Source organism: Pteropus alecto, unplaced genomic scaffold (genome assembly GCF_000325575.1).
Source record: "Pteropus alecto unplaced genomic scaffold, ASM32557v1 scaffold5, whole genome shotgun sequence".
NCBI lineage: Eukaryota > Metazoa > Chordata > Mammalia > Chiroptera > Pteropodidae > Pteropus > Pteropus alecto.
In genome coordinates this window covers 15,266,965-15,274,833 of record NW_006441953.1, presented here as the reverse complement: position 1 = coordinate 15,274,833, position 7,869 = coordinate 15,266,965, and positions in this window count along the sequence as shown.

Genomic DNA, 7,869 nt, shown 5'->3' with positions numbered 1-7,869 from the left:
ATTAGGCTCTTAATAATCAAGTTGTTTCCCATTTGCACAAAGTCTCATGATGTGGTATGAAATTTAAAAAGTAATTGATTTTTTTCACAATTATTTCTTGTTTATGTATATATTTTTATTGAGGTATAAGAAGCCCATAAATTTACATGCAGTAAATGCACACCTTTTAAATATACAGCTCAATAAAATTTTTACAGATGTGTGTATCCATTTAACTACCATCAAGACAAAGACACAGGACATTTTCCACACTTCCGAAAGTCCTTTGTACCTCCTTGTTTTTTAGTACATTCATACAAGCATGATCCTGTGATTGTTACATTATGTAATTTCACCATGCTAGCCAGTTCTCCTTTCTGGATAAAGAAAGTCACCATGTTGGGTAGGCCACATGGCAAAGAACTGCAGTAGCCTCTGGAATTATGGGGTGGTCTCAGGGACTAATTAAAAAAGAAAGAAGCCATCAGCCTCTCTTACAATCCCAAGGACCTGAATGCTATCAACAACCAACTGAATACCAAGGAGAATGCTAAGCCTTAAACGAAAACTCGACCTGGCCAACATTCTAATTGCAGCTTTTCGATAACCTAATCAGAGTGCCCAGTTAAGTTGTACTCTACTTGTGACTTAAAGAATTTGTGAAATAATAAATATCTATTATCTTAAGGTAAATAAATTTGTTACAGAGCAATACAAAATGAATAAAGCTTGATTCGAGTTTGGGGTTATTGTGAATAAAGCTATAATTAACATTTTAGTTTTGTGGACATCTGAGACATTTCTGTTGGGCATATACCCAGGCATGAAATTGCTGGGTCACAGGGATTGAATTGACAAAATTAACCTTTATAGTTATAGCCAAGTATTTTTCCAAAGTAACTGTACCAGTTGATGCTTCTACAAATAATGTGAGATTCGGATATTTTCTCAAACTTGCCAACACTTGCTATCAGTAGTCTTTTTAATTTATTCATGCTAGAGTATATACACTGGTATATTATTTTGGTAATAATTTTCATTTATAGTAATATTATGAAATTATATAAGCATATTATGAAATTTTATATACATAAAAACAACTTGGTTGACATTTATAAGTTAGAAAGTACAATCTCTGCAAAGCACAAATTACCTTTATACTTTTTCTTCTTATTTTAAGATCATACTATAGAGAAAATGATAGAAAAAGCAAAAACCCACGTCCATATGAATATTTTAAAGAAGGAAAACAAAAAGAAAAAATATGATGAGTAATAACTTAAAAAAATACTGAAGTAATAAAGTTTATAAAACAGCTCACAACAGCATCACAAAAGTTTTGTAATACACTAAAGAGTCTTTAGGATACCGCTTTAATCATGTACATTGAAATTAAGATGTCATTATGCATAAGTGACTAGAACAAAACCTTATTAAAACATTATGCAAACTGGCATAATACTAAATGCTGTGGTTGTAACTTGTACAATATGTATTATTGCTTATCTTACTTTACTGTTATAGACTTTGGAGAAATGAAGATAAAGAGAAATTAAAAATCCTCCTACAATAAGCAAGTTCTCTCTTTCTGAAAAATGTAGCTTAGCAACTGACCACATCCTATTAGAGAGAGAAAGAGAGAGAGAGAGAGGAAGGGAGAGAGAGAGAGAGAGAGAGAGAGAGAGAGAGAGAGAGAGAGATGGCGACAAACAGAAAAATGGCAAAGTACTACAACGTAAAATAGAAGGGAAAATATAAATGTCCAATCAATATTTTAATAGATGATGAATCTCAGAAGTTATCAGGGAGGGATTAAACTATACTGTGTTACTTTTTTATTCATTGGGTTGGTATTGTATTTATTTGTTTACTTTATTGGTTCTTTTGCTGGATAATTTACATAAAAAGGTACTCTCATATATGTTCAGAGCCTATTAACCCCAAACAATTTCACTTTTACACATTTAGGCTGGGGAAACACATGTATGTGCAAGAAAATACGTATAAACAAGGCATGCATTCTTTTAATAAAAGAAAACACAAATTTGGAGAAATACATTATTAACTAAAGAAAGAATCATTTGCTCCATTTGTGAAACAGACCTTCACGTTACACACATATCTCCATGATTTGTAACATATTACTCTATTCTCACAACTAATGAGCCTCAAGTCCTCTGCTTGGGCTAGTCATTGAATTCTGAAGTACATTTGTACAATTATTCTGACAGGCCTACATTCTATCGGATTCTCTCAGAGGGATTTACAAAGTAAGATGCCCAGCAAGATGTGCTACTCATCTTTAACAGTAGAAAAAGCAGAAAAACCAAATCATCATAACAACAAACTTTGTATCATAATGGGTATAATTTACACTGACATGTGCCTAGTATGTGCTAGGCATTACTCTAAAGCACGTGTATGTGTGTGTGTGTGTGTTTGTGTGTGAGCACGCACGTGTGTGTGTTCATTTAATTCTATCAAGAACCATATAAAGTATGTAACATTTTTATCTTTATCAACATATCGTTGAAGAGACTGAAGTCACATAACTAGCTCAAGTTCACAGAGTTAAGAGATAGTGGAGTCAGGCTGACAAATCAGGCAGCCATGCTCTCAATCACTCTGCTTTCATACCTCTTCATCAGATTTCCTTTTAATTCATTGATATGTTGCAGTATCCTGAGCAATGTTGCAAATGAATAGTTTGAGCTTACATTTTCCTTGCACTTTCTTCTGTATTATTAAAACCTCCAATCAAAAGGCATTCTCAAACATGATTAATACATGAACTCCTTATTCAAGTTAAAAATAAATAAAAGGACAAAGAAATCCCTCAAGATCAATGGGTATTAATTGAATAATTTGTACTGATTGCTTCAAAATTGTGTAAATGAAAAACAAGTTAAAAGCTCCTTATGCTTATAGGACATATAGAATTAAAAAAAAAAACTGGTTAAACACAAATTGAGAAAGACTGACTGCATAAATTGTCACATGTTTTTAATTCCATTCCTATCTATACTTTTTGCCATATGACTTTTTAGTTTCTCCCAAAGAAGAGAAACTTGGCTTTGTGGCTTGTTCTGGCATTAGAATATGACAGAAGTGACAGTGTGACAGTTCTGAATATAAGCCTCAAGATGACTCATGTATTTCCACTTAGTTGCTCTTGCATCTCTGCTTTTTGAAAAGAACCTGTTCTAATCTGCTGGATGAATATAAAGAAACACAGAGCTCAACGAAGATGTTTCAGTCAAAACAGTTGACCTACCAATGTCTGAGTTCCTAGCAAAAAGTAGCCAACTCCCAACTGAGAACAAGTCTAGCTCAAATTAGAAATAATTCTCAGCTAAAACACCAATCTGTAGAATCATGATCTCAATAGGTGTATATTGTTCTAGTCCACCTGACTTTGGGCTGGTTAATTGTGTAACATTATAATGTCAATGTATAGCTGACAGAAATTGATACCTAGACTTGGAGTGCTGCCGTATAAATACGACCTAAAATAAATGGCTTCAAGGACTAGGCAGTGAGTGAGCAGACTGGGAAGAGAGTTGAAGGAACTGAGGAGGCTGACAACTGGCAAATTGTTATATATTGGTAAAATAATTGGTAATTTACACTGGCAAAAATTTGAAAAATAGAAACTTTACCTGATGAATATAACTTGTAATAATGCTATATTAAAATTAAATCATCAATGTTAGGTTTAAGAGAAAGATTTAAACTTAGGTTTGGCTTCATATTTGGCTTCATCTGTTTATGGATTTTGATCCTAACAACATTCATGCAAAGAACAACAGTTTAAATAAATATGTAAAAATGCATTAATAATTTAACAATTTGTTTGGTGGAATAATCCGACCCAATTTTTACAAAAAGTACTGATGCTGAATGCTAAAATGACTATTTAGCATAGTCATTTTAGCATTCAACATCAGCAACCCTATAATGCTCTCACATTTTATCTGATGGGTATTTACTTTTCTAGTATTGTTAGTATCTGTGTTGCATTAAATATCTACTCATTCTAATTATTGCTGGATTCTGAAAAATAACTAATATTTTTTCATTGCACATTTATTATTGATCAGTTGTGCAGTATTGATTGCTATGCGTAGGAAATTACAAAGATGGGATCATTTTAGACTGGTAATATTGAACTCAATTCTGTGTCTGACAGGACTAAGTAGAATATACCATCTGATGACTCATGAGCAATATGATACCACTCTTGTCCATTCAATCTACAAAACCTTTTATTCTGTAACCTTGTTATCATTTGATTGGCAATTTGCTAGAACACAATCATTTACCAAAACAAATTCAATTGTTTGCATTGTCATCATTGTGGCAGTAATAATCATCCCCTCACCATATCCTACGCTTTATAAATTCTGTCACTTCCACAGAGGCTGAGGGCGCATCCATGACTCTTGGCTTTGAGTATGGCCATCTAACTAGCTTTGAACAGTGATGTTAGCAGAGATGATACAAGCAGAGTCTTAAACGAGGCTTTTAATATTGGACTCGCCCTGTTATGCTTGTGCATTGCATCCATCAGCAGATGCCCTTTCACCTTGGGACCCAGAATGAACACAAGTGGAACAAAGCTGCTCTAGCTGACCCATAGACATGCAAGAAATACATGTTTAATTTTGAATGCCCCTGAGTTATTATGTCATTATTCCTTATTACATAACAATAGCTTATTAGTATAGTAGTAAGCCAGGCAATCCAGAATACACCGAAGTTAATCATTGTAGCCTGTCATCAAGATGAAAAGCTTAAGTTGAAAAGTATTAGGAAGTAAAGCCCTCCCACCCCCAAGCATAAGTTTATAGATTCTTAATGGTGCTTGAGGAGTAGTAGTTTACATCAGGGTGAGCTTTCCTGACTTAAGTTCATTTGAGCATATATTCAGATTTCAAACATTGAAAGAGCTTATGAAACTTGATGCAGGTGGGGAACAAGTCTGTACTGAATGAATAGTGGGGGAAACGATACACGAATAAATGGATGAACAATACTAATGAATGGTGTGACTATTTCTTTCTCATAGCCAGAAGACAATTTGAAGATGAAAAATTCATTGCAAAGTACATGAAGCCAATACATTGATAAAAAGTACATTCAAACTCTACATTTTTACATGTTTTTTTTAGGTTCCCCAAAAAGGTTTTCACAATTTATTCCCCTTACCCTGAGATTCAGTTTATCAAATATCATCACCGTTTTCTTTTTACTGTCTTTTTCTTTTCTTTTTTAATGTATCCATGTATTCGTAGAGTGGCCTTTGGCATTGTTTGTGGAGTTTGGTTTTATTTCATATTGCATCTGTTCTAGCATTTTTAACTTCCATATATCCCCTTTCCATCCAGAGCTTAGGAGCTATATAATGCTTTTGGGAATTAGCAGTGCTTAAGAAATATGGGATGATTTAAATTATGTTGAATTGAATCAAACTGAATTCAATTAAATTGAAAATATTTTGGAACAGTCATTATACCAATATGACTAGTGTTGGAGACTGACATTGGACAGGAATGTAAAACAGAACTCAAACTAAAGAAAGCTGAATGCTTAATTAAGTACTTTGGTATTTTATACTGGAGGCAAAAAGACACACTAAATATTTTCATAAGCCAGAATATGTAAGTTTAAAAACAAAAAAGCGAGCAAGCAAACAGGCAAAAATACTAGTAGATCTTGTTTACTAGGAAACTGGCATTCTCATTAATCTGGCAACAATATTCACCATTATTGGAAGAGTTGAGAGATTAGAAGCAGAGACACTATTTTGTAAAAACGTACTAAATAGGAAGTTATGGTAGTCTTTTAGGTCACTATTGTTCAGTATTTCTGCAGAAAGAGTAGCATATTTTATCCAAATAACTTGAAGAGAGCACTAAGAGAACTGTGTTCCAATGTTTGGAAACAATTCAAAGGAACCAACAGGTAACAGTGCAGCCCCAGCAGCTGGTCACAGTGGGAGGAGTGATGATTACCATATGTAGGCATGAAGGATCAGAGGGTGGCATGGACTGAAACATAAATAGAGCTACTATGTAAGGAATAAGGTATGGCCTCCAAGGGGCACAGTCAACGCTCAGCAACCTAACTGTCCTCCCACCCCATTTGCTGAATCTAAGCAGAAGCTACAGTGAAAGGGAGCCCCCTGACACAGTCAATACTGGACAATCTCTTGGGATCAGAGCAAGATAGAAAAGAGTAGAGCGTGGATATGAAGTGGCAAATGAAAGTATCTTGCACACTTTCTTAAAACAAGTGCATTGTAGATACAGATACCACGAAATAACTGTGAGGAAGTGGGAAACTTACCAATGTAGCTCTTTCCTCTCGACCACATGGTAATAACTACATTTTGTGTTTCCTTTGAATAAGTTTTATCTCTTAAAAGAAACAAACACCCGCCCCCCTGCAAAAAAAAGTTCTAGACTAGGAATCTCTTCTGTCATGCCGTTCTACCCAGCCTCGGTTTGTGGGACCAAAGGCACTGACTCAGATCTTGACCACAGCTGGGAGACCGGCAGACTACTTTAGAAAACTTCCTGTAACTTTCCTTGCCATGCCCGTGGAAAAAGAAAGCTTTGTCTTAAGTTATTAATTTAGACCCTGCTTTATTATAACACTGTATCAAAGAATTATAAATGCCCCAGAAAATAATTTAGCATTAAAAACAAACAAACAAACAAACAAACAAAAAACCAAACAAACAAAAATCTTTGTAGAGACACCAGGGAGGAATATTAACCTTAAGCCTATGGTGTGATTACCTATAACTAGTTTGAGACAGGCTGTTCTTGCATTATTATCACATCCCTAAAAGAGTGAACATCCTGCAAGTAAATACAGTATTTTAACTGAGAGTCTGTCATTCCACACTTATGAAAAGTGAAAGCTTGAAGTAATTAGCACTCTTCTAGTGAGGGAGAGGAATTTGATTCTGTTCAAAGTTTATTAGCAGTTGAACTGAACACACAGGTTCTTTCTTTCCAGGTACATCATAAGTTCCTTGGAGATGTGACTAGATCTAACAGTTGGAATTTCACTAATTAGGTGTATCATTTTTAAGCCCGTACACTCTTTGGGCATCAAAGGACATCACAGTGTATAATGGTTAGGAGTAAAGGATCAGGAGCCAGATGAATCAGAGTACAAATTCCACCTCTTTCATTTCCCAGTTGGCTGACTTAGAACAGGTTATTTAATCACTCTTGGCCCCAGCTCTCCATCTATAAAAATAAAGGACATGATAGCTATAAGTTCATAATGGATTAAATAATACATGTAAAATGCCTAATACAGTGGCTGTCCTATGAACTTCACTCAGTAAATATTAGCCATAGGTGGTTGCAAAATGTGATAGTAAACATCATTTCTACCTTTGTAAGGTTCCTGTGTGAAACACACTTCTCTTCTAGGATGTGTTGATGTTAGCGTGTATAACTAAATTGTGCCCTTTCTTTTTCATTACACATGAAATATCAAAAATATCAAAAATATCAAAAATACAATGAATACCCATACATATATTTTGCTAGTTTTTCACCTCTAAATTGGTAATTAGCATATATAAATTGTACAATTTATGAAATTTTTTCTATCCTTGACTTTCTTTGTTGTTCTTAAAAAAAATACAGCTGTACTAAGGTATATTTTACACATCATAATATTCACCCACTTTAAGTGTACATAATCTAATAATTTTTACAAATTTTATAATTGTGCAACCATGATAATCCAGTGCTATAATATCTCCATCATTCCAGAAATACCTTTATGTCATTTTACAGTCAACCTCTTTTCTATCCCTGGCCTATGGAAAAAAAAACTGATCTGGTTTCTATAGTTTTTTATTTT